General features: G+C 41.2%; 1 non-coding gene across 1 annotated transcript; it reads left to right on the forward strand.

Moving 5' to 3' along the window:
* Positions 1-402: 402 nt before the first annotated feature.
* Positions 403-566, forward strand: LOC115873672. The gene has a single exon (XR_004048561.1). It is a non-coding gene; the product is annotated as a U1 spliceosomal RNA (small nuclear RNA).
* The last annotated feature ends 13,251 nt before the right edge of the window (positions 567-13,817 follow it).

Here is a 13,817-nt window from a genome sequence, read left to right on the forward strand (position 1 = left end):
TGACAGAGCATGCGCTGTTACGCAAAAACCGCCGATAAAGTGAAGCCACGGAAGTCGAAGCGCGAAGTGGCGAGGGTTCACTGTACATGGAACCTTAGTGGTGTAACGGTTACAAGTTGGGATGTGATCCTAATGGTAGTCAGTTCCAAACCGCCCGCAGCTTCTCCACAGAAAGACTCGCCTTTCTACTCTTGTAAACCCACAGGGGTTTTCTATGAGTCGGCATTAACTCAATGGCCATGAGTTGAGTTATATGTAGTAAGGGACATTTCACCCATGTAGATTTGGAAGTACTAGATAAGAATGGCACACACATACACGCATGTGCATACTGACACAAATGCATGAGGTTTTAGAGAACAGGAATAGTATATCCATTAGAGTTATCAGGAAAGCTGTTTGATACTTACCTGGCAGGGGAGATACCATGATCATGAAAGTGATCTGCCCAGGACAAGGCTTATCCATTGCATTCTGGATGTGCTAACCCCTGAGATTTCCCCCAATATGGGAAACTCCACTGCATAACTTGTGGTAGTGGGGTACTACATTCATGCTCTCCCCTAATGAAAAAGATTTTTTAAAAGATGAAAAGATGTTTGAGCTTAACAAGGCATTTAAGAACAAAACCTGAAATGAACAGAGAAGATATTTCTAGTAAAGGGACTCATGTCTGGAGGAAGGCAAACAAAAAAGCATGTGTTACAAAAATCTCCCTAAACACTAGCATGGAAATTGACCTGGCAAACAGTTTTGTAAGAAATGATTGAGAAATCCGATGAAATCAGCAGTGTGGCTCTAGATTTAAAAGAACGTGAAAACCTGAATTTCAGGGTAATGCAGGTGAACCACTCCCCAACCTGCGGCCATCAAGTCAAGTTGAGTCCTGGAGGCCATTGGACAGCTAACTGCAACATCGGGGTGTGAATCCACCAGCTTGGCTGCAGGGGATAGACGAGGCTTTCTGCTCCTGGAAGATTATAGCCTTGAAAACCCAACGTGGCAGTTCTACTGGGACCTATAGCGTTAGTGTGAATCAACACCATGTAATGCTGAAACTCTAAGAGAGAAATCCCCTTGTCTATGACTCATCTCCCCTTACTCCCCCTGCACCGACCCCACCAACTGGATACTGTGTGACTCCCCCTTCTCTTATCTAAAGCTTCCATTTGTGACCCTAGTCTTTTTCTCAATCAGAGAAGATCCATTAGAACATGACTCACCAGCCAGACCTCTGTTTATGGCAAAGGGCAGGTTGAGGAGGAGAGAGGGTCCGAAAAGAGGCAGAATCTTAGAAGTCAGAAGAAAGGACCCAAGTGGCCCCAAATTCAGGGCTTACGTGGCATTTTGGTCAGGTGACCCCCATGCTGCTCCTTGTTTGTGTAGGCAATAAAATCCCTTTCTGTTTCTTTTGTTTCTGATTGAACATTTAAAAAAATTGTTTTGCTATCCATCACCCAAACTTGGCTTATTGTCATGCCTTACTAAATGCTCTCCTTATAGTGGGGGAAAGACATGATCCTGTCAAAGAATGAATGAATGAATGAAAGGAAGGAAGGAAGGAAGGAAGGAAAAGAAAAAAAGGAAGAAAGTAAAATATAATGAGAATGAAGTAGTTAACGGAACCTGCAAAACAGACACCATTCCAGCTAAGAGCCCAGTTGGGGCAAAATATCATGGTAGGTGGCGACATTTAACTGCTTACTATGAACTTGTCTTTCATGGACTTAAGCATGGAGCACCTCAACAATAAACTTTAACAAAATTAAAGAAATCTTTCAAGACTCGGAAGAATATCCCTCTATTGTTCTTGACTGATTAATCTCAGGGTTCTGGAGATCTATCTATAGATCCAGAAGGAGAACAGAATGTCCCTCTTGTTAACATAGTTTTACTGGCCAGTGTACCCAGGCATTCAAGAAAAGGCATTCGGGTTGGATGGATGCAGTCAGCTTCACAATTGACTGAGATAGCTTACAAAGCTTACACCGATAGAGACCAGCTAGCCAAGAAAAAGAAGTGTCAGAATATGGAGTTGCTCTCCAGGCCGTTGCTCTTAATGGTCCAGGAAGAAGGCACCAAGATGGTCTGGGCAGGAGGCAAGGGGAGGGATGAAGGGAGGGAGGGAGACAAAGATGGAAAGAGAGACCTCAATTGAGGGGCATAAATCAGTGTACCCTTTGTAGGAAGAAAACAAGCAATAAAAGAATTAGTACTCAAAGAAAGGAGATAGTCAGACAAGGTTGGAAAGTTCAAGAAATCAAGAAGGTGAGTTTTAAGGAATAGTGAAGGGTGAATGAACATGGCAGTGGGGTATATGATAAAGTAATTGCTGTCCTCCCTACTGACCCCGTGTTTAACTTAATGGTGGGAGGAAAATGTATAGAACCACAGCAGTTCATTTCATTTCATCTCACTATCATTCCGGTTCAAACACTTCCAGAGAGACTCGGGTGATAGAGATTACCAGAAAAGAGGAGTCCTGTCATTTCTGCAGTCCGTGGATTGTGAATTAGGGGAAGCAGCCAGGTTACACCAGTTTTTGTTTAAGTCTTTTATCCACTGCCTCTGTTCGGGAGCTGGAACCCTGGTGGTATAGTGGGTTACACATTGGACTGCTAGCCACAAGGTCAAAGGTACAAAACTACCAGCCACTCCATGTGGGAAAGATGAGGCTTTCTTCTCCCCTAAATTGTTAGTCTCAGGAACCCATATGGAGCAGTTCTGATTTGGTCTATACAATCTCTACGGAGTCAGAAGAGACATGATGGGAGTGAGTCTGACTTGGTTTAGATTTTTGGAGAAATATTTAAAATATTTAAATATTTAATATTTAAATATCAAAAATATTTAAAATATTAAAAATATTCCATGCAGAAACGATTTTTCATAACCAAGGAATGGTCTTGAAAGTTCTAGGGTAAAGCACTCAGAAACTACAAGCTGCCCTTCTAGTTCCTACCATTGCAGTCCCTGCCACGCTCCACAGGCAGAAGCAGTCTAAAGCATAATCGACACTGTATTTCTCTGGATGGGGGCCAGTGGCTAGCTCAGGTGAGTCAAGACAGTAACTCCTATCATTGAGGAACACTTGCACCAAGCCTTCCCTCCTCCCATCAAACAGCACTCAGTATGACTCAAAGCTTGAAAATGACTAAAAAGACTAATCGATTAACACACAGAGCGGAGCTTATAATGACAATGTGAGTCTCCTTTCAGCACCCTTGTCCTGCTGGCTAAGAAGGCAATGACTGATGAGTACCAACTTGTTCCGAACTTGAAGACACTCAGCAGAATCACAAACTGTGCATCTTCTTGTCTGACTGACTGAAGCAGGATGTTGAGTGTCATTGGGGAAACCACAAGCCAGTCAGATGAAAGTTCAACGTCTAAGATTATTGATTCAAGGACAACACAAACTTCTGCCAGAATGCACGGAGACCTGCAGAATGCACAGAGACCATCCAGAAACCTCATACAGCTTTGGGATGATGGGATTTTATGTAATTTTAATCCTTAACTGTAGGGTATTTGCTTGGCCCTTCCATTTAACCACTCAAGGAGTTAACAGAAACTCCTTTTAATGGACCCCTGGGTGCAGCAACCATTTAGAAAGACAGGAACTAATGAGGCTCCCATACTGGCACTCTGGATTATGAAAACCCCTTTGATCTCTAGTTTGAAGAAAGATGATGCATGACTATAAGGCTACTCAGTCAGATTTTGGAATGCTGGAGACACCCTGTGTTAGGCTGGGTTCTCAAGAGATACAAAACTAGTGAATATATATATATATATTCGCTGATGTATATATATATATTCACTGGTTTGTATATATATATATATATACACACACACACACATATAGATGTTTATATATGTGTGAAATTTTAATTTTGTATAACTATCGCTATACAAATTTTTATTAAATATATGAAATTTATAACAAGGGAATTGCTCACACAGTTGTAGACATGAGTAAAACTAGTCCAGTTCAAAAACCATTGTTCAGAAGTTAAGCTGGAAGTTTTTCTTAATTCCCATCGCTCGTGGTGTCTAATGAACAGGGAAGCAGAGAGCTGAAGCCGGAAGCAGGAAGATCACAGGTGGTGGACGCAGAGGTGGAGGAATCCATGGTCTGTAGGTCAAATGGCAAGCTCTGACGGCTTTGTGGTAGTTACATAATCTGTTGTCAGTTTGAGGCTTCCGAGTGAAGGGGTGGAATTTATCTCTCAATCAGGTCATAGCTTGATGACCTCATTCGAAGGCAGCTAAGGAGGTAAATAGCTCCTGGAGACAGGAAGCAGGCTCACTCCCTGAGAGACTCTCTACAGACAAGACACAGGGAGCTATGCTGAGGGCAGCCAGAGCCCTTGACCGAGGCCAACACTGAGATATTGACACCCCCAATGGACCCACAAGACTTCCCACCCACTGGCCTGTGATCTTCCTGCATTTGGCATCATTGCATGTGTCTCATGAGTCTGAAGAGGAATTTATAGATTGGTATTGGACATATGGGCTAATATCAGACTTATGGACTTGATCTGGACTGGGCTAGGGTGTTTTCTTAATGTACAATTACTCTTTATATAAAGCTCTTTCTTACACACATCTAAGTGTCTATGAATTTGTTTCTGTAGTCTACCCAGACTAACACAGGCTTCTAGGCTCTACAGATAATACAGCAGGCCATTGGTTTAGGTCCAAAATACTAGAGATCAATGAACCAAATGCAGGAGGCAGACCAAAAAGAAATGAAGAAGCTCTCCACAGTATCTACTTATATATAAAGTAGGTCACACATCCCAAGCAAACATCATTAGAGCTGTAAACTGTATAAGGGTTTACACTCCACCCTAATCTTCCCACAAGTGCTTGGCTGCTCCTAGCAGATCCCACTGTGGAGGTGATTATATTTTGTTAGATCACCTCATGAGGGAGGAGTCAACTTCCAAACTATAGGAAACTTGGCCCAGCCAAGTTGACACAAAGCCTACCTATCACAGTACCTAAATACCATTCCTGTGAGTTCCTTATCGGGTAGTTCCTGTGCCATTTCTCCTCAGAAAGGATTTCTGGTTCTGTTTTGAGTTCTTATTTAAGCCACTCTATCTCATTTCTGTATGGAAACTGAAATTGTCTGTTGTCTCTGAGACGTTCTGGGAGTTGTATTTGTATGAAATTGATGATTGTGTGTTTGTGTGTTCTTAGGTATTCACCAACAGTCTCCTGGTAAGTGTGACAAAGGATGGGAGTGTGTGCACATCTCTCTGTGAGTTGTACATGTAATATAGAGGAGGAATGGTGCTACAGAAAGGGACAGTGCTACAGAAAGGGACAGTGGCTCTTACCCAGTAGGTAGTAGGCACTTACCAAGAGGTATGGGTGAGGCTGGGCTGTAAGGACATACTTTTTGTCTCCCATTGAGTGGGACAAGGAGAAACAGGAAGCAAAGGGAAAACATAGCAAAATAATAATAATAAAAGGGAAAAAATAAGCAGGGGGAAACAAACAAATAAGAGTGGGATAAATAATTTGATAAATAATAAGAAAACTGAAAGAAAAAAGAAAAAAAACCATTGGCAAAACCAGGGAGAAGAAAAAGAAAAGAGAAACAGAATGGCAAGAAACCCCAGGACTGTTGTTTATGGAAGTTCTTGCTCATCCAGGAGTGGCCAGGGACCCAGCACTGTGTGTTCTGCTGGTCTGACGTGAGAGAGTCTACTTACTGCCAGACACAGGGATGACATACCAGGAGCTCAATTCCCCAAGGATGAAGCTGTGAAGTCGGGCAGAAATCAGCTGTGCAGAAGAGGGTCACTGGCATTTAGAATTTCTCAATGAACTTGGACTCTGTTTCAAAGAACAAGCCAACATGTGTCAAAGCAGCAATGATGGCTACTAGCGTCGTTACAAAAAGCTGGTAAACTTATTCTCAGACGTGAAACTATCATATTTACTATGAATGCTGTGGTTCTGGCATGCTGTCATGCCAGCACAAAAAGAGCATTTTGGCTATTCTTGCACAAGACCCAACTCCTCCGAAACCCACACCTAGCACTACAAAGCACAGCTTCTTCAGGGTGCCTTGGCTCCCCCATCCCCAACCAGTAGCAGAAATGGTGTGCCAAAGCATGGCCTGGTCAGTAGCAGCAGCTCAGAGCAGCCCAAAGCAAGGTAGTGGTGGCCCGTGCTCTCTTTGCAGATGCGGCAATTGGAGCTGAGTAGCACCTCCAACAGCAGAGGTACCTGCAGTACTGAGAGAATACCTGGCCAGCACAGCAGCTCACGTCACCCCGATCCAGGTCTGGTTCCAGAACCAGCATTCCTGATGCACGAAGCTGTTCGGGATAAGTCTCTGGAGGTGACAAGATCCCTCCCAGGGAATGGTCTTCATTTCAGCAGCGCACAGGGACAAGGGGGAAATGCCCAGAGTCTCTTAAAAGAAATCACCCCAGGTTTGGCCTCCACCCTCTGAGCAATGAACATGAAAATAACTTTCTCTCTCAGCAGTTGTTTAAGAAGTATTTTCCCAAAAAAGAAAAGAAATAGTTTCTATCATAGGAGTAAGGTGGAAACTCCATTCTGCTTAAAAACAGCAATCAGCGGAAAGGTAAAGAGACGAAACCAAACTTTGAAGCAAACCATCATACGATGTCTAAAAATGCATGTTGCCATCGCCAGCTATTTTGCCTTTAGCTTTATTGAGAGTTCATACATTCCCCACGCCCCAAATAAAATTAACCCTTTTGAGCTAACCTACAGATGACCATACTTGCTCAATTTCCTGCCCAGTGTGCCCTCCACCCAGTTTAGAAATACTCTTGTGACAATTTGCTTTCTTTAGCCTCAAGTCTATCCAACCTTCACAAGGCACTGCGAGTTAGAAAGAACTTCCCAATAGAATCTACACACTGCTTGCGACCAGGAAATCAGGTGTTCCCCTGATCCTGGAAGAATTTTCCACTTCAGCCAATATAAATGTGAAGGTCAAGGGAAGGAAACCTTGGATTTGTCACACCAGGGTCAAATTATCCCAGACCGAAGGCAATCCCAGAAGTAGGGGCTGGACTCATCAACTCCTTGAAGACGTTAAGCATATGTTTAAAACAAATACCAGAACGATTGTTTACACATTGTTTTTCACTTTCCTTAAACCAGATGAATGAGGACAATGTTTTTCTTTTCTCAAATGCCAATGTTTAAATTTTAATGGACTGTAGTTTTAATGAGTCACTTACACTAGTACTCACATTAAGCTTCCCCAAAGGTCCAGAACATTTACGAAATTTTAAAAACTCTACATCTATGAGTGATTTTTTTGGCTTAGATTGTTCATGGTTTAGTTCATAGCTCCCCAGTTTCTTATAGCTGTAGTATATTTGTAGGAGTACTTTACTCCTTTATTATGCTTCAATCCCTTGGCCTGCTTTTATAGTCACTGCTCCAATCCTAATTTCAACCCCAGGCTCTACTACCTATTATATAGCCAAAGCCAGGAAACAAAGGAAGGTTAATAATATTTGTATTGATTACATCGCCCAACTAGCACTTATTATTAATACTCAGGAAAAATTAGTTCAGCAACACCCAGGGTCAAAGAGGGAACATATATAATTTAAGACATACTCTTTGTTTATAGTTAGCCTAACTCACATCAATTTTGCCTTTTTTTTCCCTCTAGCCTCAGGATTTTTTATAATTTTCTGTATTTCTTAAAAACAGATATATGACATGGGATCTTCTGAATAATTTGACCTGGCAGGCCATCTGGACAGCTCTACCATAGGGCTCATTAAGATATTGAAGGAATTTGTGCATCATAAATGTAACTCTCATTGCTTTCTCTGATCGTTATAGTGAACATTTACATCTTGTGATTGTTTTTATGACTTGAGTAATGGAAAGTACTTGGAAAAGTACACCTAGAAAAGTACACAACTCCCTCAAAATATATCTTATATCCCAGTCAGTGTAAATGTATGTAAACCCTGTATATTCAATTCACAAGTAGGATTTCATCCAGACAGCCCTTACTGCCATCTCCAGGCTGGTTTCGCCTTCTAACAAATCTCTCTTTCTCTCTCTAATTTGGAATTAGTGAATTGGCTCTGCTGCTCCAGCATAAGTACCCTTATTAGCGATAACAGTAACAATGTGACTGAAGTGCTCAGTTGGCTAACATAAGGAAATTGATTCAAACCCATCAGCCACCTAACAGAAGAGTACAATGTAGCAGTCTGCTTCCTTAAATATTTACAGTAAGGAACCCCTGTGGAGGCAGTTCTAGTCTCTCCCATTCGGTAGGCATGAGTCAAAACCAGCGGGAGGGAAGTTCATTTGATGGGTATAAAGTAGTTCTGAAATCATTCGTGTCTCTTATTTAAGTATTCCCACTACCACCAAGTCCATTTCAATTCATGGAGAACCCATTTCAGATTCCAAAACTGTACATTATTGCCAGCACAGAAAACTTCATGCTTCTCCCTCAGAGCATCTAGTAGATTCAAAAGCAGCTTACCTTTCAACGAGCAGTTCAACACCCCACTATACCCACAGGACCCCTTTATTTAAGTAGAGAGAAATGCTGTCTATGAGCCTAATACCTAGAATTTAACATTTTTAATACACTTGAAATCTCCTGTGATCTCCTCTTTAATTATAGCTGCCCTCACACTCTGTAGCGCTAATTATCCAAACCTTGGTGCTTATTATTCCCAGGAATTTCTTTTGCTTAGAATTTCTTTTACTATAGATGATTACAATCCTAAACAAAACATGTTTTCCATGTTGAAAATATATTATAAAGTACATAAGAGCTATGAAATGGCATAATGAAAAATGTGTTTCAGGAAACCAAATAGAACTATAACATACAAGAAGGTTTTGTATTAACTAGTGTGCAAAATCAGTTTAGAGAGAAAGGAATATAGAGAAAAGAATGCAGGAATCTTAACATAAGTAGGAAGAATGAGGAAGCAGAATGAATCACACAAACATGTTTGACTTTGACCCTGAAAGGTTTAGAAAATGATGGTGATGTTGACAAAGTGCTTGAAAAAGAGAGGAACTCAGAAGCATAGCTAAGGTAACAAGCCCCAGATGCAATCTGTGAAGTTCACCCCCACCTTCATATCTAGAGGAACAGATATTGAAATGATTCAACAGAATGCCCTTTCCACTCTGGTTCAGTGGCCACAGGTGCTTTTCGTATTGCTGGTGCTTGGGAATGTCTTTCTTCTCTTTGCCTGGCACCCCTGGTTGCAAGTATCACCCACTATCCTGCCTCGGTTTGCCTCTGGAAGAACAAGTTTTCTGAGAGCTTAGAAATATGTTTAGGTCATCTGGCACTGTTGACTACTCCCTCATTCCTGAAGCACTCTCCTCCCTCGCCTCTCTTGGCTTTGTTTCCCCTCTCCAAATCTTCCCTGCAGTCTCTCTTATGACCTTCATTTTACATTCACCTCTTTTCTTCTTATAGCAATACTCTCCTGGACTTCTCCTTATAGCACATATTCATCCTAGGGCTTTAAAACACAAACACTAATCACTGCCAGTGCATGTGTCTTAGTGTAAAGTATTAAAATACTATATATTCTGCAGTTAGTCTAACTCACACCAATCCTGCCTGTTTTTCATTTCAGCCTCTGTGGAATTTTTAGAGCTTTCTGTATTCCTTAAAAACAGATATATGGCGTAAGATTGTCTGGGTGATTTGAACTGGACCGGTACACATTAACTATGGCTATTACCCTGATAGCACAAACAGGTAAACACTAAACTGCTAACTGCAAGGCTAGTTGGTCCAACTTGCCTACTGGCTCCATGGGAGAATGACCCAGCAATCCACTTCCAATGACATGAAATCATAGACAACCCTAACAACAGCATCACGGTAATCACTTTTGACATGTCCCAGATTAAACTTTTTTTCCCATTTGTCTATAATTCCTATAATTTTGCTCTGAATATGATATAAAGCTGCTTTCACAAGCGCTGCAGGACCCTTGCATACAAGACCCAAGTTTGCAACCAAATTCAATTCTTTAGCATCTGACTTATTTTCTGCTTTCATCGTCCCCTTTATTATTAGTTATTCTGAAAACATTTCCCAAAATCTATCCAACTCAAGCTGAAAACCTGGATGCCTTTCGCACATCTTTCTCCATCCTTCAGCTGGATAATGATCTTACACTATGTTTTACCAGAAAACACCATCTCTTGCTTAGTCAACCTCTTTTATTCTGCTTGTATCGAGATTCTCGGGGAATAATGCCACCAGGTAACAAGTGCAGGAAGATTTCCTCAGCAACTACTTCCTGGCAGTGAGAAACTCAACTTCAAAGATAAATCGACCCAAGTTTCTTAAAGTGGGCCAGCAGCAACACCTGCTGGCAGATTCACCTTTACCATTGGCCAGTGCCATGAGCCGCTTCTGTGAGCTCCGCTCCTCCATGGCACAGCCAATTTTTCCCCAGCCCCTGAGGCAACACAGCCAGTTAAACCGCTTACCTCACCAACCTCTGCCAGTCCTGGTGGATTGTTTGGTGCAGATATAATCGGTACCCAAGCTTTATTTCACCCCTTCCTTCCTATCTTGCTTTGTTCTCTTGGGCCCTCTTGACCCATGCACCCCAGCTCCCCAAGCAATAACACTACCAAATGAACAGGAATTCCCACCCACAGGCAGGTTTCACTTATTCCATTGTATTCAGGTTTTGTAATTTTTGTCATCGTATTACATTTATTATTTTCTGGTTCTTTCCTATTTCCTCTTCCAGCATCATCTTCCATGAGACTCTATCCTTTCAAGTAAATACATTTCCCACCAGACAAAAACTGGCAGGCCTGTAAATTCCGGCATATCCACCCAAACATTCGGAGTGCCATAGCAACAGAATTTCAGCACCCCTACCCAAGCCACACTAGAGTCTTTTGTCTCTTTGTCCCCCTTTTTCCGTATACATCAACCCATAATCTCTTTCTCATGAGCTACATTTCCATGAAGCATCAATTCTGATTACCCTTCCTAAAATATATTTTCCCATTATTTTTACAAATCTACTGGCTTATCCAGACAACCGTGCATTATTACTATTATGACTTTTATTTTGTTCGCTCTTGTCTTCCTCCCCACCCCCGTACACTTTCCCCATATACCCATCTCTCTCCCCTTTTCCCTACTTCATCACCTTAAGTTTTATAGCTCCTATTGGACCTCTCCCATGCCATTAGACAGAGAGAACTGCCTCTACTTGACCCAGCAGCTTACTCATCACTAATAGCTGTATCAAGAAGCCAAGGAAACTGCAATCAACCACAGTAAACAAACAAACAAAAAAGGACAACAACTAATACATGACCCAAATCCCATCGAGTACTCTGATGAAGAGTCCCTGTAACAACTAGAAACAGAAATCAGAAGAATGATGTTTGGGTCCTTTCAAGAGATGTGGGGGACTTTCATGTGAATAATGGAAGAAATTGGAAAACTGAAGTCCTCAAACCACAAGGATTCTCAGAAGATGAACAATGAGATAACAATAACAGAATTGGGCAGCATAGTAAGAGACCTGCGGAGTCGAAGGCAGAAAAGTAAGATCAACTCAATAAGCTTGAAGATAATCATTCTGACGATCGTGACTTTATCACAGCCCCTCCTAATCCTCTGCACTGTCTTAATATCAAAAGTTTTGGTCTCTTCCCTGGTTATTATTATAGTCCTTAAACTGATCTTCTCAACCCTAGACTTTGTTAACTCCTACTATCTATCTCCTGTAATAAATAAATAAATATAATCATTCACTGTGCATAGTGGTGTGGGAGGATACTTTTTATTACATTCTGCAAAGGTTTTTAATTGGGTTTTTGCCCTGAAATTCCCCAGAGTTACCAAAGAGGAGCAAATGATACAAAGGCAGAGACGGAAATGGCAGATGAATTCTTTGGAGAGCCATAAAGACTTAGGTTCAAAACACAGTCCTATTTTCCTCCCTATTGCTAAGGAATTTATTTAACAAATGCTTATTGAATGCCTTCCATTTGCTGTTATATTAACTTTTTCCCTTGCTGTTATACACTCACAACAATTCAAAATGCAGATAACATTATTATTTTCCATTTGAGATGAGGAAACTGAAGAGCTCATTTGTTAACTTATGCAAGGTCGTGCTGCATGACAGCAGAACCGGGACCTGAACCCAAGAAATGTTCTTCTGGAATCTTGTGACTCTAACATGAAGCACCATTCTCTTACTGGGGATAGCATTAGAAGTGCACTCTTCAGACCTGTTCAATCAGAACATGCTTTTTAAAAAAATCTCAAAGTGCTGGGTATGCTGACTAATATTTGAAAAACATTGCTTTGGGGTCTAGTTTCTTGACCTGTAATCACCCTCATATATTAATAGTTCACTTAGTCGACTTCACACACGGGGGGTGGGGGTGGGGGGGTGGCTCTTGCTTTTTATGGGTCTGTGTAAAGGAAAAAGAAAGAAAGAAGTAAATCCCAAAGACCTGGATCCTTCACTTTTCATGTATTGAGCATTAGCAGGACGCCCACGGGCATCTTCTGGAAGTCTGTTCACAGTAGATGAGCTGAGCTACTCTCTCTCCTTTTATGCGTTCTTAATCATTTATCTTAAATCTAAACACCAATAATGCTGAGCATAGTGAAGACATGGAAGTAAGAAGCTGGCACTTCTCTTGTCAGGGAAGTAAGAATTATATTCCAAATATTTATTATTCTGACTTGCTCTTTGTGTGAGAGATTTTTATAGCTCCTGAAGAGAAACCATGCCACTGATGTAAAAATTACGATGGCTACTTCATGGTGTCCAAACACTTGATATTAATTTAGTAACAATTGTTAGACAGAAAGGAGGCAACAGTGAAAACAGCTAAGAGCAGATCTCAACTACCTAGAAAAGTTGGACATTGGATGTTATTGCAATTCTAACTAACATCACAATGAGACATCACAATTTTATGATTGAGTTAAATAACAAATATCTTCTGTGATACGTAGATATATTGTGTCAACCTGGCCAATGAACACATGTGGGATTAATTGAAGGGCAGTTTAATTGAAAGGTGGAGAGATAAAAGGCTCGGCGAGCCTCGCCTTTTTTTGTCTCTTGTTCTTTGATGATCAGTTCAGTGTGCAGCTGTCTTAGCTGATTCTCTGTCTCAACTTGTGAGCTACTCTACCTGTGGTATACCCAACATTTGGACTGTGTCGCTATAGTAGTTTGAGGTTCCTTCAAGACAAGCTTCACCACACTGTGTATACATCAAGAGATGGGGACTGTCGGACCCTGTCATCTGGTTGACTGTTGGTGACTTGCCCTGCTGTTTGCTGCCTGTGGCTGGATTGCTTGAATTGCTCTATTGAAGACTCAGCTGACTGCTTCCTTGACTTGCACCCAGCAACCCTCGTAAGTTGAAGGGCCAGTGTATTAGCTGTCTCATGGAAGTGAGTTGCACTGAGCCTTTTGTACTGCTCTATAGATTAATTAGATTTATTTCTTATGTTGTATATATCTATATCTAGCTATTATATAGATAAATAAAATCATAAGTTTCCTGTTCTTATTTCTCTAGAGAACCCTGTCTAACACACCTTCTAAGTTAATGGAGTAAGAGGAAGTAGGTTTTAGGATAAACTATAAACCCCTCATCCTTATGGAACTCATTCATTAGGGAACTTGTCTCCAGAACTTTGTTGTGCCTGTATCTAAGTAATCAAAACTCCATCAAGAAGTAATGAGATATGAATGGATTACTATAGGTTATGCAGAAAGAGGCTGAATTAG

This window comes from Echinops telfairi, unplaced genomic scaffold, assembly GCF_000313985.2.
Source record: "Echinops telfairi isolate 266 unplaced genomic scaffold, ASM31398v2 ScPeMD7_7469;HRSCAF=8507_0, whole genome shotgun sequence".
In the NCBI taxonomy this organism is placed as follows: domain Eukaryota; kingdom Metazoa; phylum Chordata; class Mammalia; order Afrosoricida; family Tenrecidae; genus Echinops; species Echinops telfairi.